General features: G+C 42.0%; 1 protein-coding gene and 1 pseudogene across 1 annotated transcript in view; one reads left to right on the top strand and one right to left on the bottom strand.

Moving 5' to 3' along the window:
- KIAA1549L (KIAA1549 like) overlaps positions 1-26,161 on the top strand; it is a 311,060-nt gene that overhangs the window by 73,182 nt on the left and 211,717 nt on the right.
- On the bottom strand, positions 1,642-3,992 carry LOC122730686 (annotated as a pseudogene).

The following is a 26,161-nucleotide window of genomic DNA, read 5'->3' as shown; positions in this document are numbered from 1 at the left end:
AACCAATTCATAAATATTCATTAAGTGTTTACTATAAAAAAGAATGCACAGGCCCTGCCCTCCAGGAGCTTACATTATAAAGTGAGAGATATTATGAATATTAACAGATACATAGGAAGGGAAAGTGAGAAGAACAAGTGTGGATGAAGCACCTACTATGTGCCAGGTCCTGTGCCAAGTTCCTTACAACTATGATCTCATTTGTTCCTCACAGTAATCCTGGGAGGTAGGTGCTATTATTATTCCCATTTCAGAGTCAAGGAAACTGGACAGTTTCATCTGGAGAAGAGAAGATTTGGGGATCAGGAGACATGAGAGCTAACTTCAAGTATTTGAAGGACTGTTATGTAGAGGAGGGGAGGAACGTACTTTTCCTCAATGTTCCTTAAGGGTCAAACTTGGTCATGATAAACGTATATTGAGTTTCATTTTTATTTATTATCACTAGACCATTCCTCCTCCAGAGCAGAGACTGGCTCCCCACTTTGTAGCCTTGGTGCTTAGCACATAGTAGGCATTTAATAAATGTTAATTGATGGACTGTTGTTCTTTCCATTTACACATTGTTGTCCTTATGGTGTGCTTTGCTTGCCCCCAAAGGGAAGAACTAGTAATAACAGGTGCAAATTATAGAGGTAGATTTAGGGTTGATGTCAGTGGATGAAGTGGAATAGGGGCAGCTAGGTGGTACAAGTGGATAGAGGGCCAAGCTTGCTCTCCTGTCCCCCCTCCACTACCTGATTTTCTTTTCTCTGGGTCAAACAGCCCTGGTTCCCAAGTGCTGGGCTTGGTATCAGGAAGAGCTGTGTTCAGATGGAAGAAAAGTATCAAGAATGCTAAAAAGTAAAATGAACTATAGACTTGCAAGGAATGCCAAGAATGTACCCAAGGGATTTGTCCCTGTCTCTGTATTTTTTACAATTGTTGTCAGTGACCTGAATGAAGGCATAGATGACAAGCTTATTAAGTTAACTGATACTATTAAGCTAGGAGGGAGAGCTAATATATTCGGATGACTGTCAGTGTCCAAAGAGATTCCAACAAACAAGAATGATGAAGTAGAGAAGGTTTGATACCAATCTTTTGGTAAAAGATCTAGGAGTTTTAGTGGACTGTAAGCTCAATATGACTCAGCTGTGCAACATGAAGGCAAAGACATTCAATTTTAGATTGTATTAGGAAGGGCTTAGTCCTGGCACAGCCAGGTGGTGCCATAGTGGGTAGAGTGCTGGGCCTAGAATCAGAAAGACTCATCTTCATGAGTTCAAATCCAGCCTCAGACACTTAGTAGCTGTGTGATTCTGGGCAAACCATTTAAACCTGTTTGCCTCAGTTTCTTCATTTGCAGAATGACCTGGAGAAGGAAATGACAAACCACTCCAGTATCTTTGCCAAGAAAACCCTAAAAGGGGTTATCAAGAGTTGGGCATGACCAAACAATGACTAAAGAAAAAGTATCCTTAAGTAGGGGTTAAATCTCTTTGTACATTGCTTTTTGTTTTTGTACTGAACATAGTGACTTTATTGATGGTGTGCTCCAAGGGTGCCTTAGAGACAACAATTATGAATGGGCCATGAGATCCCCAGGATAAGGAGAAAGGTCAGGGATGTGGGCTCTCTTTTGACTGATGGCTTTCCACTTTATTCCTTGGAGGTCATGTAGACCATGAGTACTACTACATGATTGTTAGAATCAAACTCATTGTTATGCCAGGAAATGAACTTGAACTTGACAAAATGGTCTTTGAGGGCAATACTAGCATCAAAGGTAGAGGAATGGGTCTTGCTCTTAAAAGTAACAGGATCTAGGGGCAGCTGGGTGGTGCAGTGGATAGAGCACCGGCCCTGGAGTCAGGAGGACCTGAGTTCAAATCTGGCCTCAGACACTTAACACTTACTAGCTGTGTGACCCTGGGCAAGTCACTTAACCCCAATTGCCTCACCAAAAAAAAAAAATTAAAAAAAAAATAAAAGTAACAGGATCCAACCCAGTCGTCTGTGTGGCCCAGGATGCCCTTTAACGGTTCCTCTGATTCTTGCTTTACCACTTTCTTGATATCATCATATTTGGCAGGTTTCTCCAGGCAGCAGGGAAGATCCACAACAGATACATTGGGAGTAGGAACATGGAAGGCCATGCCTATGAGCTTCCCATTCAGCTCAGGTATGACCTTGCTTTAGCAGCACCAGTGGAAGCAGTGATATGCCCATCACACCACAACTTGCCAGAGGAGCCATATGCCATCTTCTGGGTATCAGTAACAGCACGGACTGTGGTGATGAGTCTTTCAACAATGCCAAAGTTGTCATGAATGGTTTTGGTCAGGGGGCCCAAGCAGTTATCATCATATTTCCAATGGTTTACTCCTATCACAAATATAGAGACCTCAGCAGAAGGGGCAGAGACAGCTCTACCCTTCAAAAGAACCTTGGCCTTTCTCACAGTGGTAGACACCATTGACTCTTAGCTCTATCCTCCAAATGAATCTTGGCCTTTTCCATGGTGGCAAAGATACCACTGGACTTTACTACAAACTCAGTTCTAGTATTTTCTCTTTTAATATTGGTAGGCTCATGGGGCAGCTGGGTGGTACAGTGGATAGGGCACCGGCCCTGGATTCAGGAGGACCTGAGTTCAAATCCAGCCTCAGACACTTGACACTTACTAGCTGTGTGACCCTGGGCAAGTCACTTAACCCCAATTAGCTCACCAAATATATATATATATATATATATATACATATATATATATATGTGTGTATATATATATATATATATATATATATATATATATATATATATATATATATATATATATATATATATATAGGTAGGTAGGCTCATGCTCCAGATAACTTTCCCATTGATCACCAGCTTTCCATTCTCAGCCTTGACAGTGCCCTTAAACTTACCATGGGTGACAATTCGGAGGAGTAATCTATTTAACCCTACAGGAAAGTAGGAGGGGAAGTGGATAAGGAGGGAAGGGTGAAAGAAGGGAGGGCAGAGTGGGGGAAGGGGCAGTCAGAAGTAAAACACTTTTGAGGAGGATTAGGGTAAAAAAGATAGAAAATATAGAGTAAATATCATTGGAAGGGAATAGGATGGAGGGAAATAGTTATGATGATTGACTATAATGGAAAAATGTATGGTACCTACTTTGCTGGGCTATTGTGAAGAAAATTCCTTGTCAAGTTTAAGGTACTATATAAAAGTTATGATGAACAGGATGCTATCAGAAAAACCTGGAAAGACCTACATGAACTGAAGCAGAGTGAAATATATGGTATACAAATAACAGTAATAGTGTAAGATGATCTGCTGGGAAGCACGTGGTTATTTTCAGCAAGGCAATGATCCAATATAACTCTGAAAGACTTATGAAAATTGCAGTCCATCTAGAGAGAAAGAACTGATGGTATCTAAAAACAGATTGAAACACATTTTTTTTGGTGAGGCAATTGGGGTTAAGTGACTTGCCCAGGGTCACACAGCCAGTAAGTGTTAAGTGTCTGAGGCCGGGTTTGAACTCAGGTCCTTCTGAATCCAAGGCTGGTACTCTATCCACTATGCCACCTAGCTGCCCCTTTTGACAATTTCTTAATCTGAAGTTTTGTTCTTATCTGTTTTCTCTCACAACCTAGCTAATGTGGAGATGTTTTACATGACTACTCATGTATAACTAATATTGAATTGCTTGAATTCTTAGGGGTGGGGGTGGGAAGAGAGGGAGGAAGAGAAGTTGGAACACAGAGATTTTTTTTTTTAAATTGATGTCAAAATTTGTTTTTACATGTAATTTGGAAAATAAATTTCTAAAGAGAGAGAAAAAAAACCTTACCATGGGTGAAATCATATTGGAGCATATAAACCATATAGCTGAAGTCAGTGAAGGGGTCATTGATGGCCACAATATCAACTCTGCCTGAGGCAAATGCAGCTCTGGTCACCAGGTGCCCAATATGGCCAAATGCATTGATTCTGACCTTCATTATCTTGTCCCAGGGATGCAGCTACAAAAGCAGATCTTGGCACTGAGATTAGGAAGAGCTAAGAGCCTCTCTTTGTACTTCGACCTTGTCATTCTGCATCTGAAATATTTTCGGAAGGACATTGACAGACTGAAGAGTATATTATAGGATGTGGCCATGGGTGGTGATGGGCCTTGAGATCCTGCCATATGAGGAATAAATGTGTTGCCCGATCCTTCTCATCTTTGTAATGTCAACCTCCTTAAAAGGCTTCTTAGGCTTTTAAAATTTCCATTCTGGAAGCACACCTATTCAACCAAAGCTAACCCAGGTGATATTTTCATGGTGCAAAGTCCATGCACAGACTTCTGGGAAATGTAGTCTATTCCTTTCCCCCAGTGACTGAGGGTCTTTCTCAATCCTAAGTATTGTGGTCACATGGCATCTGTCCACAGACACTACTCTATCTCTGCAAAACTGACCTGGTTCTTTGAACTTGGTCTTCCTTATTTCAGCCAAGTTTTATTCAGTTAGAATTGGCATCAGAAAAAAAAATACCTCCAAACACTCTAATTTCCATAACCTCATTTATACTCTAGTTTTTGCATTATTTTGGAACAGCCAAAAAGTCATTCAGAAACGTGGCAGTTTGCAGAACTAATTATAGATTCACTTGTTTTCTGAATGCACAGATGGTTGTGGTAAAAACCACAGAGGAAAGAGAGCTGCCTGTTAATTTCACAGTAGCCATTAATCGCCCGGCCCTTGCTTAGCACTGTAGCAAATTCTGCTAGACATCTTCTTGGCAAGCTCCAACAGCAGTCTCATGGAAGCAGAGCAGGAGAGGGGGACAGGTGGGTCAAAATTTCCAGGGTACATTTCAGGAAGTGAGATATTTAATCCCAGGAATTTTAGAGGGGGTGGAGTAGGGTTCCCAAAAGCAATAGCAACGAACGTGGCTTTGACATTGTACACAGAGGATCTTAGTCTGCCAAACAGCTAGAGGTGAGATCTGTGAATGAGGACAGCAACAATGAGTAACATCCTTGGGGCAAATGTGTGAATTATGTTACTACCAAGCTTAAAACTGTTCACTGCTCCCCAACTGCCTTTAGAATAAAGTCAGCTCCTTAGCCCAACATACAAAGGTCTCTCCGGTGTGGCCCCACCTGTATTGCCAGATTTTCCTCTCACTAGCTCACACTAATTAAACTAGACTACTTAACATTCTTCAAAATTTCTCGCTTCCCTATCTTTGCCCATGCCGTACCTCCCTCCTGGACTTCCTTCCTCTTAATTCCTACTTTTTGAAATCTTACCTATTCTTCAAGACTCTTTCTTTATTTCTTTCTTTTGCAGGGCAATGAAGGTTATGTGACTTTCACAGGGTCACACAGCTAATAAGTATCAAGTGTCTGAGGTCAGATTTGAACCCAGGTCCTCCTGAGTCCAAGGCCGTTGCTTTATCCCCTGTACCATCTAGCTGCCCCCTCAAGGCTTACTTTTTTTTTTTGTGGAAGGCTCACTTTCAATGCCACCTCCTCCAGAAAGCCATCCTTTATCCCCCAAAGTGGATATATGACTTCCTAACCCTTAGAAGCATCATATCTCTTGGTTGAGGTTGCATGGTATTTAGGATTTTTGTTTCTTTAAAAAATTTTTTTATTTTTCAATAAATGAGCATTGATGCTTTCTTTATTCTGCCTTCCTCTCCCACTGGAAAGAAAGAAAAATAAAGCCCTTGTAACATATATGTAAAATAAGACAAAGCAAATTCCTACATGGGTCACGTCCAAAAATATATCATCTCATTCTGGATATTAAATCTATCAGATCTCTGTCAGAGAGTGGGTAGCATAGTTCATCCTCAGTCCTCTAGAATTATGGTTAGTAATTGCATTGATCAGTTCTTATCTTTCAAAGTTCTATGGAAATCTTATTCTATAAATTGTCCTCCTGGTTCTTCCCACTTCATTCTGTCTTAGTTCAAACAAGTCTTCCCGTTCTTTTCATTCTTTCTTATTCCATTCCATTCCTATACCATAGTGTGTTTAGCCATTCCCCAAGTGACATTATTGTTCAGTCATTTTCAGTCATGTCCAATTCTTCATTACCCCATTTGGGGTCTTTCTTGGCAGAGATCGAGGAGTGGTTTGTTGCTATTTCCTTCTCCAGCTCATTTTAGAGATGAGGAAACTGAGACAAACAGTGTGACTTACCCAGGATCACAGAGCTACTAAATGTCTGAGGCCAGATTTGAAGTCAGGAATATGGGTCTTCCTGACTTCAACTCTGGTGCTCTATCCACTATGGTGCCACCTAGCATCCCTCGTAATAATTAGAGCTAATGTCATAAAGCACTTTACATATATAATAGGAGGACTGGCCAGCAAGGGCCCAGTCCCCAGAGCATGGTCTCTGTTTTCTTTCCTGGTGGGTTACACATACAGCATGTGTCTAGGGCTAAGCTAACACATGGAGCTCTGGGAGCTGGTTTCCACTAGGATGACTTGGGGTAGTAGTGCTGTGTGATGATGAAGAGACTTCTAGTTGGCTTCAGGACCAGACTGATGACTGAAGAGAGGCTGGCTTGGATCTAAGTGTGCATTTTAGGTTCTGGGGGATGAGTTCTCATTCTCTCTCCTGGCAGCCTGCTAGCCAGAGGACTTCCATGAGCTATAGGAGAGGGTAAGCACTGTTTCCCTCAGAGCTGGCATGCTCCAGTTCCACCAAGCTCTTGTCACTGCTAGTTAGTGAGTGGAACACCTGAGTCAGTCACCGTTTACATGGGGGCAATTCCTAAGGCAGGTTATGCCCTTGGATGTGGTAGAGAAAGGAGGGTGCTCAGGTGCTTCCAATTGGCTTCCCATCTTTGATACCATAAGCATACAGACAGTAGGAATTGGCCATCGATGCCCCAGCTGTACAAACATGGCCCACATCTGGAGCAGAAGCAGTCTGCTGGAAATGACTCAAGGACCCAGATGCAAGGGTATATGCAACTAATCCTTGCCACTAGCACCAAAGTGGATAGAGGGTTAGGCCTGGAATTGGGAAGACTCATCTTTGTGAGTTTAAATCTGGCTTTAGACACTAGCTGTGTGATGCCAGGCAGGTCATATCACCCTGTTTGCCTCAATTTCCTCATCTGTAAAATGAGCTGGAGAAGGACATGGCAAACCACTGCAGTATCTCTGCTAAGCAAACCCCAAATGGGGTCATGAAGAGACAGACATGACTAAAAGATGACTGGACAACAACAAAAGCTGATTAGGGACCTTCAGTAGTCCTGACTCCAATGTGATAATCCACTTGGCATTAGGAGCCAGTAGACTGCCTAAGGAAGGGCAAAGTAGCCACGGTTAGAACTGTAGCAGCTCAAAACTCCCATGCTGATCCGCTGCACTACCTAGCTACCCTGAGATCCAATCTCAAAAAAGAAAAGAAGGGAAGAGAAGGGAAGGGAAGGGACTCAGAGAATGCCACCCCCCCAAAATAGAAGTCTTTTGGACTATTACAATGCTTAATACATATTTGATGATGGATTAATGATTGGCATTGTTTAAGGAAATCAATTATTCAGGAGAGGTAGAACTAATGGATAGAGGGCCAGAATAGCTAGGAAATAGAACAATGGGCTTGGGGTCAAGAAGTTTTGAGTTCAAGTCCTGCATGAGATATTTATTAATTGTGTGACATTGGGCAAGTCATTTAATCTGTCTCAGGCTCCGTTTCCTCAGTTACACAATGAGGGTGTTGAACTAGATGACCTCTAAGATCCCTCCCAGCTTCTAAATCTATGGTCTTTGGAGTCAAGACCCGGATTCAAATCACATTCCTGACCCATACTGGCTATTATTCAATGCTTAGTGCCCTAGGCTATCAATTGGAGACAGAGTCCCAATCTGCATCAGTGGAGGGAAAGTTATGTCAAGGAAGGGAGTGTCTACACTAGGGAGTTCCCATTCTAAAAAAAAAATTGGTTCTGAATAGAAGTCCAAAGCAAACAGACAAATTGAGAAGTACAGATAGCGTAGGCTAGTGTCTTGACAAGGAACAAAAGGGGGCAGCTAGGTGGCACAGTGGATAAAACACCAGCCCTGGATTCAGGAGGACCTGAGTTCAAATCCAGCCTCAGACACTTGACACGTGTTAGCTGGGTGACCCTGGACAAATCATTTAACCCTCATTGCCCTTCAAAACAAACAAACAAACTGGGAACAAAAGGCATATAGATCGCCTCTGGCTGGGTCATGGAGGATTTCCATAAATAATCATTCCACATGAAATAAGCTCCATGCACACTGATGCAGTCAAGGTGTTAGTGAGGTATGAGGCAATGGTAGCCAAGGACACACAGGTTCTGAAATCCAAGATGGAGGCAGGGTGGGAGGGTCGGTAAGTAGGAAATAAGCATTTATAGAGTGCCCACTGTGTGCCAGCAGGCATTGTACTAAGGGGCTTTTACAAATAGCTTCAAAGGCTATCTCTGGGCCTGATGTCAGGGGGAAGTCATTGGGAATTCACTGCTCCAGCTCTATCTAGAACGGGCTGTGTCAGAAACAAGGAAAGCAAAGTCATGGGAATTTGGAAAAACCGCAGAGCCCAAAAAGGACAGCTGGAATGTGGGAGTGGCAGGACGAGAGGAGTATGGGGCTTTTAAGCAACCCATTTATTACTCGTGTTGCTTTTTATAGCCTTCATCTCCCTTGTTATGATTGCAGTTACCAGCTGCTGTGAGATTGGGTTTTTTTAATGGACCATATTTATAGCCAGTGATTTGGGTGCTGGTGACAATATTATTTCTATAGCAGAGGGCCATGTGAACAATAGCTTCAGAAGTTGGGGGCTTGCTGGCTCCTGCCAGACCCTGATATCTGAATTTTTGTTCTGAGGGAGTTCTTAAATCTGTATCATGTCCACCTCCTTTGGAAAGGTGAACATTGAATCTTCCTCCTGTGGTGTGGGCAGGAGTACCAGCCAATTGTTAAGTGTACCGGGTGAGCATTTACACCTCTGAAATCAAAAAATGCTATAAAATAAGGCTTGATTTGTTGTTTTATTGATTGATTTAAGAGAGTGATGGAGAAGATGGTCATTTTAAAAAGTGTCGGGTATGCATTTTTTCCCCTCCAGAGCTGGTTGTTAATTATTTACCCATACACCCTTGGCAGTAGGTATCACTACAATGAGAGGCATAGTGTCCAGGATCAGGGAGGGATAATTCTACTGCACTCTTCACTAGTTAGAACATATTTGGGGTATTGTGTTCAGTTTGGGGCAGCACATTCTGGGAGAGACATTGATGAGCTGGAGAGCATCCAGAACAGAGCAGCAAAGATCTTGATTGGTCCTCTGCCTGTGCCAAATGAGGATTGATTGATCCAAGGTATTGGGGATGCTTAGCCTGGAGAAGACAAGACAAGATGAAAGGGGGAGTAAGCGATGGCTGTCTTGGAGTATTTGAAGGTCTGTCATGTGGAAGAGTGATTTGATTTGTAAGAGTTGGTCCTAGAAAGCAGAACTGGGAGTGATGAGTGGAAGCTGCAAAGAAGGGTGTTTAGACTTGATGTAAGGAAACACTTACTAACAATTAGACCTATGTCAAAGTGGAAAAGGCAGCTATGGGAAACAAAGGCAGCTAGGTGGCCCAATGGATGCAGTGCTGGGACCCATCTGGAGTCCTGAGACCCGAGTTCAAATCCTGCCACAGACGTGTAGTAGCTGTGTGATCCTGGGCAAGTCATCTAACTTCTGTCCACCTCAATGTTCTCAGCTGTAAAGTGGGGATAATAACAGCCCCTACTGAATGAGTGCTTCTATCTTTCCTTCTTTCCTAGTGGGTTTGCCTTCACTAGAAGTCTTCATATGGGACCTTTCAGGGATGCCATAGAGGGGGTTCTTGTGGCCTGGGATGGACCAGCTGATCTCTGAGGTCCCTTCAGATTGAGGTCTATGGCACCTTCTCATGCAAAATCACCTTCATGGATTCATACAATCATAGAATGGTTAGAGCTGAAAGGAACATTTTACTGTTCAGTTGTTTTCAATCGTGTCCTGCTCTTCATGACCCCATTTGGGGTTTTCTTGGCAAAGGAACTGGAGTGACTACTGCCATTTTCTTCTCCAGCTTGTTTTACAGTTGAGGAAACTGAGGTAAAAAGGTGAAGTGACTTGCCCAGGGTCATATAGCTAGTAAGTATCGGAGGCTGGATTTGAACTCAGGTCTTCCAGACTCCAGGCCTGACACCCCATTCACCATACCACCTAGCTGAGCCTTTACAGGTCATAGAATTGTGGTATTTAGAGATGGAAGGGATCTTGGAAATCATTTGGTCCCACCCCCCTTATTTTATTATTGTTATTGATGTTGTTGTTTTTGGCAGGGCAATGAGGACTAAGTGACTTGCTCAGCATCACAGAGTTAGTAAGTGTCAAGTATCTGAGGCTGGATTTGAACTCAGGTCCTCCTGAATCCAGGGCCAGTGCTTCAACCCCCTCATTTTGAAGATTCCCCATGAGGTCCAGTGATTTGCCTAAGGCCACACAGCTAGTATGTATAAGAAGCAGTATTTGAACTCAGGTTTCCCTAGTCTAAATGCAGTGCCTTTTCATCATACCAATCAATGATTTTGAGCCACTTTGAGCTTTCATTTAATTTAAAACTTCCCCTTTCTTGGGCTGTGTCTTACTTAATTGGAGTTATGAGACTTAGCCCTGGAAGACCTTAGTGACCATCTAGCTCAACCTTTTCATTTTATTGATGCAGAAATTGGGAACCAAGAGAGCTGACTTGCCCTGCCTACTGTCTCCCAGGTGTAGAGAGCTAACTCAGCTCCTCTGACTCTCTATGCACAGTTCATTCCATCGGGCGCTCTCCCTGGTACTTGATCATTGGGAATTAGTCCTGAGAGTTGCAGAACGTATATACTTTTTGCCCCTGTAAAAGGAGAAAGGATTTCCCGGATCACTGACCTGAAGAACATGGAGGATGGTTAGAATTTATAGCTTTCGTTACTGAGCATTCATCAGTTTCTTCCCTTGTTCCACTTGTGGAAAGAGCTTATGTATATAGAATCACAGATTTCAAGCTGGGACACCAGAGGCTAAGTCCAACTCTCTCTCCTTTTGCAGATGAAGAAACTGAGGCCAAGGAGGTTCAGAGACTGACTCAGATTTGTACAACTAAAAAGCTTCTCAGGCAGGATTTGAACCCTGGTGTCTCTTATTCCAAGTGCAGTGCTCTACCCATTATACAACCCTGCTTCCTTTATTTCCTCCCCCAGAAGTCCACTGTATTATGTATAGCCTGGTCTTGCTGCCCAGGACAGCAGAGTGTGTTATGGATTATAGAAACACTCACATACCTGGAGGGACAATCGAGACAATCAGCTTAATAAAAAAAGTCTTTCACTTATATCCCTCTGCAAATAAATCAATCAAGAGATAAATCCTTCTTAAACCCTTGCATTTTTTTTCCTTTTCAATGAAAAGACTGATACAGGCAGAGATGTACAGATAAGTGCTTTGTAAATCTTAAGGCACCACGGTACTGTGTCTGAAGTGAATGATAATTATTATTAGGTGTCACCAAGGGAAATGGAATTTTGGGTGTACAGGACAATTGGATTTCTAATCATTTTGGAGTTTTTTAGATTTTCTTAGCACCTCCCCTCTGAAGAGAAACCAGTCTTAGCACAGCCAATAATAAATAATGAATCATTAAAGCTGGGAGAAAAATAAAGTAGCCTACTACTGTAGCAAAGTGTAATTGTTAATAATGATAATAACCACTTGCATTTATAGAGTGCTTTTTAAATTTACATCGCACTGTCTTTGCAGTAGCTTTGTAAGTAGTGAAAATATTATCATCATCAATTTGTAGTTGGGCAGTTTCATGGTATAGTGAGTGGATAGAGGGCCAGCTTAATTGTCAAGAAGACCTGGGTTCAAGGCTGCCTCTGATGCATCCTAGCTGTAAGGCCTTAGGACAGGCATTTGAACTCTCAGGGTCTGCAGGAAATTTTCTAAAAATTACAATTTACAGAGGAAATGCAGATGAGCTACTGATCCACACTGGTAGAAAGAACTCCCATACTGGGAGTTCCTCATTCCAATGAAATCACAGGTCCATTATAAAAGGAATAAAATAATTTACAGTTGAGGAAACAGACTCAGAAATAAAGTGATTTCCTTCCAGTCACATAGATAGCAAGGGTTAATACCTGGGACTTTAACTGCAATATATAAAAAGAGGGATTTGGATCCAGTGACCTCTAAGGGCCCTTTCAGCTCCAAATCTATGATCCCAAGATGCTGACTCCAAAGCCTTTGCTTCTGAAAAGCTTTATATATTATATATTAAATATGTCTTTAATCAACTGCCAGGTCTTGTGCTTGGGCAGCTCATGATAACTCTCTGTATTTTCACATCTTCAAATTGAAAAGCAGAGTAGTTCTCATGTGCATGACCGTTTACATTGAAGGATCTAAGCCATCTTCTTTTTTACTATAACTGAAGAATAATGAGACAGTACAGGTTAGTGGACTCCACTCATGGAGTTGGCAGTCCACAGAGATCTGGTTTCAAGCCTTACCTCTAATAGTTCATAGATGTGTGGCAGTGGACAAATTATTTAGACTCTGAGTTTTGGCTTCTTTTTCTGTAAGGTTGGGATGAGACTACAGAGAGAGGGATCTCTGGGATAGTGGAAATACATGAGCTCTTGCCCTATGACAGTCAATAAAGGAAATGGTGGTGCTGTGTCCAGAAAAAAGAAGACATAGAGGAAATTGATGGCTGTCTTCAAATGCATGGAGAGCTGTTCAATGCAGAAGGACCAGTTTGGTCCCACCAGGAAAGGTCTTGGTCTTGATGTCAGGGAAAATATCCTTACCATTAGAAATATCCCAAAGTGGAATGGGCTGTTTTGGAAGGTGGGAGGTGGTGGGTTACTCCCTTTGGTGGTCTTCAAGCAAAGGCTGTATGAACACATGTCAGGTATATTATGGAAGGGATTTATTTTGGGGGTATAGGTAGAACTAAATGGCCAGAGTTCCCTTTCATCTTGGAAATTCTGTGATTCTGGGAATACCCACTTCTCAGTGCTGTGGTCAGTCTCCTTGTTAAAATACTTTGCAAACTTTGAAGTATTTAATCATAAACATAGCTAGCATTCATATAACATTTTTGGGCTTATAAAGTGCTTTACAAATGCTATTTTATCCTTAAAACAACCTTGGGAGGAAGGTCCTATTATTATCTCTATTTTGCAAATGAGGCAGAGAGAGATTTAATGACTTGCCCAGGGTCATACAGCTAAATGTCTGAAGTCATATTTGAACTCAGGTCTTCTTAACATCAAGTCCGGCACTTTGTCTACTGTACTCCCTAGCTATATACTACTATACTACAATGATGACTACTACTACCACTGAAAAAGAAGAAGAAGAAAAAGAAGATGATGATAGCTAACACTTATTTAGCACTTATGGCTCGCAAAGCATGTTATCTACATTTTCTCATTTAATTCTCACATCATCCCTGGGGGGGTAGGTGTTATTATTATTATATATCAATATTTATTATACATAATATATTATTATTAAATACCAAAATATTTTATATAATAATATATTATTATTACAAATGAAGATATTGAGGCAGGATGATAGAGGCTAAGTGACTTGCCCAGGGTCACACGGCTAGTATGTGTATGAAGCTTGTATCTTCCTGATTCCAAGTTTAGTGCTTTATCCACTATACCCTCCTGATTACCTAATTTCTACTTAAACAGACTTTTCCACTGAAGGACCAGACTGTGCCTGTTAGGATAATGCATGATAATTCTCCAACACCATATACACATGGCTACTTGAAAGGCAAGTATTTATCTCTTTCTTCCCAGTATATCATTGCCAAGACTGCCTGCTATAGTCTAAGTAGTAGAGGTGCCTTTTGGAAAGGAGAGGATCAAGGGTTACTGGCTCACATCAGTCATAGAGAGGCAGTGTGTCAGTCTCATGGAATCTTGTTCTTGGAGTCAGAAAGACATAGGTTTGAATTCCACCTCTGACATTTATTAGCTGTGTGACCACACCCTCTCTGAACCTCAGGCAATGTTCTGAGCCTGCCTACTAGCTCATGAAGGGGTAGAGATCTACAATGATGAAGGAAATCAATACACCAAAGATCACTGTTGATGCTGTTCAGTTGTTTCAGTTGTGTCTGATTCTTCATGACCCCGTTTGGAGTATTACTGAAGAAATACTGGAGTGTTTTGTCATGTCCTTCTCCAGATCATCTTACATGCGAGGAAACTAAGGCAAACAGGGTTAAGTGACTTCCCCAGGGTCACATAGTTAGCAATTGTCTGAGGTGGGATTTGGACTTAGGTCTTCCTGACTCTAGGTCTGGCGCTCTATCCACTGTATCACCTAGCTGCCCCACCAAGAATCATTATAGGCTCATAAGTTTACAACTGGAGGGGACCTCAGATGCCATCAGCCCTTCATTTTATAGAAGAGGAACTAAGGTCCAAAGAGGTTAGTTGACTTGCCCAAAGTCACACATATAACAGAGCCAAGATCTGACCCTGGGCCCTCTAATTCTAAATGTAGCACACTTTGCAGTAAAATGTTGCCTCACTCTGACATACCTTTGATGAAGATGACCAGATTGTCCGTAATACCTTACTTCAAGATTCTGGGATTTTGTCCATGAGAGTCTTACCTCCACCAATTTGGATCTCAGCCTTACCAGGCCTTGGTAGATGACTTAATGAGTTCCTGTGTTTCACCCCCCCCAAAAAACCCTCTAAACTAAAACAAAACTCCCTGATGTCCAACTCTTTGAGAACAATCTTCTCATGCTAATCTAGCATTGATGCCCAGAGGTGGAAAGGGCTTCAGAGTCCATCTAGCCCATCCCTAGAAATTTATAGATAAGAAAACCAAGACCCAAGGACATTAAGAGATTTGTTCAGGGTCACACAGGGAGTGAGTGACAGAGGTGGGATTTGAACTTGGGTCTGTTGACTACAATCCTATCACTGTACCACATTGACTCCTTACATGGTCCATTGCTGGACCTATCCCACCAACATAGTCTTAGAGAGCTGAAGATCACTACCACACCATGATGAGTCATGAAGATGCTTGATATTGTGGATAGAGCATTGTACTTGGAATCAGGAAGATGTGAGTTCGAATCCCACTTTATTTACTTTCTAGCTGTGTGACCCATGGCAAGTCACTTCATTTATCTGGACTTCTGTTTCTTCATCTGTAAAATGAAGAGATTGGACAAAATGGCTTCTAAGCTTCCTTCTAGATATAAATATGGCCTGTATGAAGGCAGCAATAAGCAACTGAATTCCCGCAAAATCAAAGGTCAGCAAACATTTATAAATACCTACTATGTGCTAAGGTGTTATTCAAGGACCCAAAGTACTTGGGCATTAATTAATATGCATGAGGCATTGGTCATTCTGTAATGAGCTAGGGGGAAGACAAATGATTAATACCACATATCACAGGATCACCTTCAAAAAATAATGTCCTGGTTGAAATCCATGATCTTATTTCTTACTAATTATTATCAACAGATAGCAGAAGCCCACATTTCCATGGTCTCCTGAAATTTGGGAGACTGATTTATGAACCACTGCTGGCCTGGATACCTTTCCTAAGCACTTTCACTTCTTTGCATATTATTGGGCAATCATTTTTTACACATTTGCTATAGCAAATGACTTTATAGCTATTAGAAAGAATGCCTGCTTGACTCCCACAATCCTCTTCATTTTAAAGAGGTCTTGGGATCCCATGATCATGGATTATTTAGCTGGAATTCCATTTAACTGCCTACTTTGTTCAAGGCACTTCACTAGGATGCAGAATATAGAGATAAAAGAAGGAATCCTTGCTTTCAAGGAACTTGCATTTCATGGGGTGGGGATGGGGGGAGGAGCAATCTGTACAAAACTAAGAATTTACATTGTATATGCCAAGTCAAGGGCAACTAGGTGGTACAGTGGATAAAGAGCAGGGCCAGGAGTAAGGAAAACATCTTCATGAATTCAAATCCATCCCGAGACACTTAGTAGCTGTGTGACCCTGGGCAAGTCACTTAACTCAGTTTGCCTCAGTTTCCTCATCTGTAAAATGAACTGGAGAAGGAAATAGCAAACCACTCCAGTATCTTTGCCAAGAAAACTCCAAATCAGGTCATGAAGAGCCAGATACTACCGAAAAGACTGAAAAACAACACATTTTGTCCTAGATACAAGTAGGAGTTGAGGATTTCTGAGTGTGTGTGTATTTGCATGTGTTTGTGTGAGTGTGTGTTTGTAGGAAATACCAGAGTCATTTCTGTGTTTGAAGAAGAACTTTGTGGAGATTGAATGGGAGAGGGGAGAAATTGGAAGTGGTTAGACCAATTAGGGAGAAATTGGAATGCCCAGGTAAGTGGTTCTGAGGACCTGAACAAGGGTGGGATGGGAGAGGACAGAAAGGGATGATGTAAATTAAGAGATTTGAGACATCACCTAATCCAACTCAGTCATTTTCTAAATAAGAAACCTTAAGGCAAAGACAGTTTAAGTGTGTTATGATTGTAATGAGGAAAATTGGGTACTTGCCATTGCAAGGCACAAGCAATTGCACCAAAAAGTCTATTGAAACAACTTTCCAATGGGGCACTTAAGTATAAGGAAAAGATTACTGTTGTTGGTGATTTATAAGACTGACCACAATCCTGTTTTGTTTGGATACATTTAGCTTGTTAGTAGACAAGAGAGCCAACAAGTGAAAGAAGAGTATAACTGTTCCTCTGTAGGTATGTCAGGGTGTCTGTCCTTATGGGACTTTTTTAGTATTCCACTTGCTGGTACAGTGGGGTCAATACTGACTATAAGACATTGACGCTGGGGTTGAGGGAAATGTGGCTTGGCTCCCTCTTCCTCAGGGCCTTTTGTGTTTCATGGCTTTCCTTGATAACCTCCTTTCAGTGTGCTCCGTGTGCGCACATGTGTGTGTGTGTGTGTGTGTGTGTGTGTGAGAGAGAGAGAGAGACAGAGACAGAGACAGAGACAGAGACAGAGACAGAGACAGAGACAGAGACAGACAGAGACAGACAGAGACAGGGAGACAGAGAGACAGAGAGAGAATGGATTTACTGGAAGACTAAGTCTGTGATGACTCACCAATTGGGAGAGACCCAGGGTTGCCTATAAGAAAAGTGATTACCCTATGAGCACAATTAAATAACAAAGTGATATGCTCAAACAATCAATCAATATTTATTGACAGATTGATTCATTAAGGAAAGGTGTCTTGCTATAGCAGAAAGAGCACTGGGTTTGGAGCCTGGGGACCAGGGTGCAGATTCTAGTTCATTGCACACCATTTGTGTGACACTGAGCAAATCACTGGGCCTCAGTTGCTGGGCCTTGGTTCCCTTTCCTATAAAACTGGGGCATTGGACCTGGTTCCTTCTAGCTTAAAGTTTAATCATTACATGATAAAAACTTAACAATATCCCATAACAAAATAATCATAAGAGTTTCCTCAGGCTGTATTTTATTGGTTCAGAGAACTTTAGTGAGGGAACTCCTTCTCCAGATGCAAACCTTAGAGAGATGCTTAGGACCTTGAGAGCCAGTATGTGATGTCCAGGTCTTTCTGTGTCCAAAGTTGGTTCTGTTATCTTCCATTTATATTACTTTTCATAGTAATAATGATGTTGATCATAATAACTGACATTTAGGGGGAAGCTAGGTGGATAAAACACAGGCCCTGGATTCAGGAGGACCTGAATCCAGCCTCAGACACTTGACACTTACTAGCTGTGTGACCTTGGGCAAGTCACTTAACCCTCATTGCTTTGCCAACAAAAACCTGACTTTTATACCAGTGCTCATAGGGTTGGGATTCAGTCATGGAAAGTTTCAGGAAAGAAGTGATCTGGATTTTGAAAGAAGCGATGGCCAACAAGAGGTTCTTTTGGGTGGAGGAAAAGGCAGATATAAAGTGGGAACAAAAAAGTCAGGTGGGAGTAGCTGGAAGATTTAGGTTGGAACCACAGATCCATGTAGGAGAGTGACAAAGTTAGGAGAGGCAGTGTAGACCAGTGAAAAGAGCACAGAAAACCTGACTTTTAGCCTTGGCCCTTGTACCACATAACCGAAGGTAAACCAATTAGGCTGCATGGCCCTCAATTTCTTTACCTGTCAATTGAACTACTTGATCTTCAAGATTCTGTTTGGCTTTAGTTGTCTATGGATCTAAGTTGGTAAGATATTTGGGAGTAGACCTTGTATGCTTGATTAAAGTATTTATCTTTGGGACCTTGGCCAAGTATCCTCAGGTCTCTGTGCCTCAATTTTCTTATTTCTATAATGAGGGGTTGGACTACAATTTCTTACCCTTTTTTGTAACATGGAGCCCTTTGGCATCTTAGGGAAGCCTGTGGAAGCCCTTCTCAGGATAATATTTTTAAATGAGTAAAATAAAATACATACAATTTAATTATAAAGGATACCAATAGTTATGAAAATACTGAAAAATACAATGTTCACAGACTGAAGGTTAGGAACCACAAATTAAAATTACCTTTGTAATCTGGTTCCTGAGCCACACCTCTACTCTAGAGTACTCCCCCACAAGTGGTCATTCAGCTTTTGCTTTAAGACCTTCAGTTATGGAGAATTCAGCAACAAAAAAAATTAAAGTATTTATGATGCAAGCATTTCCAGATTGTAATTACAGTGCAATTCGAATATGTATTTCCTCCTTTTGAAATTTTTCTACAAGGAGCTAGAAGATAAATAAGATAAAGATTTTTATCTAGAAAATTTCTCATTTACAATGAGCCAAAGTGACATTTGGGATGAAATATCACAGAGTGGAATGATTGCATTGAGAATGCTTCTTATTTGGGTAGTAATTTATTGTTTAGAGAGAACTTTCCTCCCAACAATCCTGTGAGGGAAGTCATACATCATTCCCATTTTGTAGATGACGAAGATGAAGCTCAGAGGTTAAATGACTTTGCCTAAAGTCACATCGCCAGGAAGGGATTGCGCTTGAGCTTGAACTCAGGTGTCTGGCTTCAGTCAACTGCACAACTGGGTGAAATCTAAAAATGGTTTGGGTTGGCCTTGTCCATATTATTAAATCAACACTTGGCAATGGGTGCCATTATGATGGTTTTATCACAATTATTTATTTATTTATTTTTGGTGGGGCAATGAGGGTTAAGTGACTTGCCCAGGGTCACACAGCTAGTAAGTGTCAAGTGTCTGAGGCCAGATTTGAAGTCAGGTCCTCCTGAATCCAGGGCTGGTACTTTATCCACTGTACCACCTAGCTGCCCCTGGCTTTGTCATTATTGCATAGACTCATGTACATGAGATTGTGAAGGGATGGAATGGAGGTAGTGAGACCATTTGGGAATAGAGGCTTCTGGGAATGAACTCCCTCTTGAGGTAGCTCATTTCACCTTGGCTTAGTGCTCACCAAACCATAAATTAGCCTTAACTTTCCTCTTACACAACTTCTTCCCATTGCTTCTGGTTGTGCCTTCTGGGCCGAGAAGAATAAATTTAACCCTCAATAGCCCTTTACATACTTGAAGACCATAGTCATATCTCCCCTCTCTTCTCCAGATTGAACATCACCATTTCCTTCAAATAATCCTCATATAGTATGATTTTTGATGTTCTTCCATCTTTGTGGCTCCCCTCTGGATGTTCAATTTTCAGTAGTGATCCCATTTGGAGTTTTCTTGTTAAAGATATTGGAGTGGTGTGCCATTTCCTTCTCCAACTCATTTTACAGATGAGGAAACTGAGACAAACAGGGTTAAGTGACTTGCTTAGGGTCACACAGCTAGTAAGTGTCTGAGGCCAGATTTCAACTCAGAAAGATGAGTCTTCCTGACTCCAGGCCCAGAGCGCTATGCACCATGGTGCCACCTGGTCTCAAGTTTATCAATTTCTTTCTTAATATTAGGCACTCAGAATAGAAGAAAATACTTTAGCTATGGTCTAATCTGGGAAGAGTGCCTTAGGATTGTCAACTGACCAGTCATAAGATCATAAGTCACAAATTTATAGTTACGATGTACAGTGAAGTGAGCAGAACCAAGAGAATATTATGCACAGAGACAGCAATATTGTTTGATGAAGAATTGTGAATGACTTAATAATTCTCAACAATACAATGATCCAAGACAATCCCAAAGGACTATTGAAACATACTATCCACCTCCAAAGAAAGAACTGATACTGATGGAACAGACTGAAGCAGGCTATTTTTCACTTTCTTTCATTTTTTTCTTTTATTTAAGTTTTCTTATACGAAATAACTAATATGGTTATGTTTTACATAATCATACACGTATAACCCACATCTGATTGCTTGCCACCTCAGAGAGCCAACATGCTGGCTATTAGCAGTAGCAGGGCAGCTAGGTGGTGTAGTGGATAAAATGCTAGCCCGGGAGTCAGGAGGACCTGGGTTCAAATCTCACCTCAGATACTTACTAGCTGTATGACTCTGGGTAAGTCACTTAACCCCAATTGCCTTAACCATTCAGGGCCATCTCCAATTGTCCCAATGTATATCTTGCTCTGGACCCAGATGGCTCTGGGGGAGAGAGTGAGGTTGGTGATCTCCCTCGCTTAAATCTAATTCAGTGCAAGTCATGACATCACCTTGATGTCATGGTCTATATTGAGAATGAAGGACATTCAGCAACAACAAGATCTATTATTATCAGTAGTATAAACTCTAATAGAATCAAGACCACTAAACTATGCCTAGGGTTGGCTGCCGGCGTATTGACTTAGAAGGCCACATATCGATGTCAATTATGTTCTATTGTATTTTTATCTGCTTTGTTGACTATTTCCCAATGACATTTTAATCTGGTTCAGATTGGTGTTGGACAACTGAGCTAAAACATGAAGTCCTTTTGTTTCTCTCGGCCTTGTCCCCAACTTTGGACTTTGTGAACATTCTCTAGGGGATGGATAATTGAAGTGGATTTTGCCACAAAGAAGTTGAGGGACCTTGTTGGAGATAACTTCATGATCCTGTGATCAGAAGAGGGTTTCAAGCTGAAAAAGGACCTTGGAGACTGTCTAATCCAGAGGCTCTCAACCTTGTCCTTTCATGACCCACTTTGGAAAGTTGGGTGAAGGCTGTGGTTGCTTGTTCAGTCTTTTCAATCCTGTCAGACTCTTCATGACCCTACTTGGAGTCTGATTGGCAAAGATACTGCAGTGGTTTGCCATTTCCTTCTCCAAGGCTATGGATTCCTTCTCAAAATAATGTTTTTAAATGCATGACATAAAATACATAGGATTAGAGAGGAAACCAATTATGTTTTAATATGCCTTATTGAAAACTTAAAACAAACAAACACCAGCAAGTCCAGGGATTCCAGGTTAGATCCTCTGGATTAGAAGTTAGTGAAAATAGGGGCAGCTAGGTGGTGCAGTGGATAGAGCACCGGCCCTGGAGTCAGGAGTACCTGAGTTCAAATCCAGCCTCAGACACTTAACACTTACTAGCTGTGTGACCCTGGGCAAGTCACTTAACCCCAATTGCCTCGCTAAAAAAAAAGAAAAAGAAGTTAGTGAAAATAATGATGAATTATTTTGCTACCCAATTTCACTAATACTCCAAAATCTATCCATGGAGCCGTTGGGGGTCCTTGTGCCTCATGTTAAAAATCCATGATCTATTCCAGCTCTATCATTTTGCACGAGTCAACTGAAGCCCAGCGAGGGGAAGTGATTTGCCCAGAGTTACCAGGGAGTTTTTGGGGAGCCAATTGGAGATTCAAACTCTGGTCTTCTTATTTCAAACCCTATCCCCTTTCTATGGCATCTTGCTGCTTAGAAGACATCATGGGCTCTGCCCCTTTGGAATCTAGGTTACTTGTTTATCTTCCATCACACCCTTCCTAGAAGAGAAGAAATGTGAAAACTCTGCAGGTTTTCCAAGTCAACACCTGCCTTTGTCTTGTAAATTTCCCTGGAGTAACACATTGAATTCATCCACTGTCAGGCCCACCATCAATCATGCCTTCCACACAGAGACTGTTCCAGGCAGGCATCTTTGTCTATTGACAAAATATTCAATAGTCTGTGACATGCCTCTAACATTGCAAATAGTGGACAGTTGAAAAAAAAAATCCATTTGCACCTGCCAAAGCTGTCGCCCCCACTGCTTTGCTTACAGCTAGGAGTGGGAGTAAGGGAGGGAGTTTGCAAAGCCCCTTGGGCCCTCAGTGGATCAATCAGCAAACATTCCACTCAGCAGTTCAAGGAGGGGGATGGGGAGAGAAAGGCTGATTTTGACTTATTCGAAAGTTGCATGAAGCTAATAAATTTTCATATTTCTGTCCTGTAAGTATTCTCCATGCTAGCGGTGGCTTTGTCTGCAGCCGTGATTCTCACCTCTGATTTCCTGGAGGATGGAATCCCAAAACACCCCTGTAGCAAGGGAAGTCTTAACCTGGGGTCTGTAAAGTTAAAAAGAATTTTTTTTTTGACAATTGTATTTCAATTTAATTGAGTTCCTTTGTCATCCTGTGGATTTTGTTTGATTCATTTAAAAACATTCTTCTGAGAAGGGTTCTGCAGGCAGCCAAGGGACCAGGACACACAAAAGGTTAAGAACCCCTCCTTTAGAGATTAGGTATCAGAGAATGAAAAAACAAAAACAAAAACAAACAGGCCTTGACATGTAGTAATGCTTAATAAATACATGTTGATTGATTTTTTTTTTTTTTTTAGTGAGGCAATTGGGGTTAAGTGACTTGCCCAGGGTCACACAGCTAGTAAGTGTCAAGTGTCTGAGGCCGGATTTGAACTTAGGTCCTCCCAACTCCAGGGCCTGTGCTTTATCCACTGCGCCACCTAGCTGCCCCATGTTGATTGATTTTTTGGATTGAATTTGCTTGAACTGGAAAAAGGTTAAGCTATGCTGGATGCAGGCACAGTTATATACTAAGGGCTTTATATGCAAAATCAACCAACCCACTGTATAGTCTGTGTCCAATCAGAGAGTGAATTCTGCCTTCTGTAGGAGGTCTTTCCTGGTCCCATTACTACTAGTGACTTGCCCTTGAAGACTGCTTTCCATCGATTCTGTAAATATCTTGCCTGTACCTACTCAATGTCATGTCATCTCCCTAATTAGAATATAAGTTCCTTGAGGACAGGGACTTTTCTCCCCTTTATATCCCCAGTCCTTTGTTCAGGGTTTTATACAGAAATATGTCTTGTACTGGAATTGATGAAAAGGCCCTTTGATAGGTGCTGGATACAAAGTTGGGAGAGAGAGACAGAGAGAGAGAGAGAGAGAGAGAGACAGAGACAGAGACAGAGACAGAGACAGAGACAGGGAGACAGAGAGAGAGACAGAGACAGGGAGACAGAGACAGAGAGAGACAGAGACAGAGAGAGACAGAGAGAGAGACAGAGACACACACACAGAGACACATACATAGAGACATAGAGACAGAGACAGAGACAGAGAGACACAGAGAGCTAGAAAGAAAGACAGAGAGCTAGAGAGATAGAGACAGTGAGAAACAGAGACACACAGAGAGGAAGGAGAGGGAGAGGGAGAGAAAGCTGTCCCTGTCCTCTGGGAGGTGACATTCTATTGAAAGCTCCTTGGCACAGTTCTCTGGTAGTTCTGGATATTGTTACTTTTGTCTGCTGCCTTTTCCATTGTGCACTGCACAGTTATGTGAACTATTAATAAAGTGTATTGAGAAAGAAAGCATCTCATATTCAGCAGAGAACTCAACCTGGCAAGCTTTCCTGAGCATTCGGAGCACTGTTTTTTAAAAATACACATTGTCACGAATGCTTTTCTTCTATAATATGGGGCTGTGGGATCGTCACTGCAGCTGCTCCCTCCCGGTAATTTTTGTGAGTCTAACTGGCTATGGTTTTATTGCTCCCCAGTCCTGGGCAGGATGACGACACTGAGCTTATTTGCTTTTTAAAATGATCTGGAAATTTCAGCAAATGAGCCTGTAAAGTGTCCCAGGGAAACAGGGTCAGTGAGTACGGGAAGACTGGAACTAGATGTATTCCTCCTGCAGACACTGTGAGGCTGACCTGGGCCCTGGCTCCCGGCCAACAGTCTGTCTTGTGTGGTTTTTATTTTCAGAATTCTATCTTCAATCCCCTCCCTGAAGTTGTAAATGTTGTTGGTAGTGAAGGGCATGGGGCAGCCTGGGGTGGGCTGAGAATGAGTCCGGAAGTGCTTCGTCAGACCCCTACGGCATCAATCTTGGTTAGATGAGGGAGGTGGACCCATGGGTCCATTCCTAAGGACCCTCCGTGTTGTATCTTCTTGGGGTATGTTCTTATCATTCTATGATCCCTTTGGAGACAGGAGTGAGGACTCGAGCTTTGATTTTATTGGTGTGGGGCATTTCCCTTGAGGAAACTGCCCCCTACCAGTGTGGCTTGGCACCTGCTCTTCAAATTTATAGCACTGGAAGTTCTTGGAGCACTGAGGGGTTGAATGACTAGTTCAGGGTCACACAACCAGTGTGTGCAAGAGGCAGAACTCTAATCAGGTCTTTCTGGCTGCCATGTTGCCTCTCTGTCCACTCCACCACCATGATGCTTCCCACACGTACAGCACGTCCTAAAAGGCTTAGTGAAACTTGAAGCTTTAGTGGCATAAAGAGCACAACAGCTTAAAGATGCACGAAGACTTTTGGGACATCCTGTATAAGTATGACAAATATGTGCAACTACACGTGGGTGTGGATAGATAGATTCGTATGTTGTTTGGTCATATCTGACTCTTTGTGATCCCACGAACTTATCTATGGGGTTTTCTTGGCAAATATACTGGAGTGATTTTCCATTTCCTTCTCCAGTATGTCCATATTTTACAGATGAGGAAGTGAGGCAAATAGGGGTTAAATAACTTGCCCAAGGTCACACAACTCCTAAGTGTCTGAGGTCAGATTTGAACTCAGATCTTCCTGACTCCAGGTCTGGTGCTCTTATCTACTGCACCACCTAGCTGTACCACTTCTCTGTCTCTCTCTCTGTCTCTCTATCTCTGTCTCTTTCTCTGTCTCTGTCTCTCTCTGTCTCTCTCTCTCCTTCTCTCCCCCTCTCTCTACCTCCTCTTCCCCCTTTCTCTCTATATCTTTCCCTCTCATTTCTTCTCTCTCCCTATTTCTCTTTTTCTTTCCTCTCTTCTCTCTCTCTCTATACACACATATGTGTGTGCATGTAGATAGAGGAGGAAAGGAGAACTGAAGAAAAGTGGCACATGGGGAAAAAGACCCAGGTCCTGCCTTCAAGATGCTTACATTCTATTGGAGGTGGAAGGTGTGACATATGCTATGCAGCTCCATATGATATATGTTAGGAAGTGATGAGGGTAAAGGCAAGATGCAGACTAAGTGCCCTGGGAAAATTGAAGATGAGGGAAATCACTTTCAACTTGGGGCAAGGGTGGGAGGGGAGAATCAGGGAAGGCTTCAATAGATGAAGAGGCATGTGAGCTGTGCTTTAGAAGAAGAAACATTATTTCTGCTCTGCCTCATCTCCCAGGGTACTTGAAGGTTCTTAAAAGGTTTGAGTAGATTCCAGTGTTTACTGAATTCTTCGTGAGATATTTCAGCAGTGACTATGAAGGAGAAGATAAGGTTCAGAAAAGAGCTCAGAATGGAGCTGGGGACATAAGGTTCCCAACCCTGGAACTGAAGAGCATAGCAAGGCAGGGGATATTGAGGGCTAGACTGGGTGGTCTAGGGTCTAAGCCTTTATTGGGATGTCAGACTACAGAGAGGTGTGTGTGTGTGTGTGTGTGTGTGTGTGTGAGAGAGAGAGAGAGAGAGAGAGAGAGAGAGCAAGAGAGAGAGAGAAAGAGAATCAGACTGAAAAGAATAGAATCTGTGTTTGTCTAAAAGAATGTAGGAAGGGGCAGCTAGGTGGTACAGTGGATAAAGCACCAGCCCTGGATTCAGGAGGACCTGAATTCAAGTCTGACTTCAGACACTTGATACTTACTAGCTGTGTGACCCTGGGCAAGTCACTTAAACCCCATTGCCCCACCAGAAAGAAAGAAAGAAAAGGAAAGAAAGAAAGAAAGAAAGAAAGAAAGAAAGAAAGAAAGAAAGAAAGAAAGAA

Source organism: Dromiciops gliroides, chromosome 6 (assembly GCF_019393635.1).
Source record: "Dromiciops gliroides isolate mDroGli1 chromosome 6, mDroGli1.pri, whole genome shotgun sequence".
NCBI classification, from domain to species: Eukaryota; Metazoa; Chordata; class Mammalia; order Microbiotheria; family Microbiotheriidae; genus Dromiciops; species Dromiciops gliroides.
The sequence above is the reverse complement of the archived record's forward strand: the minus strand, read 5'-3'. Positions and strand labels throughout refer to the sequence as shown.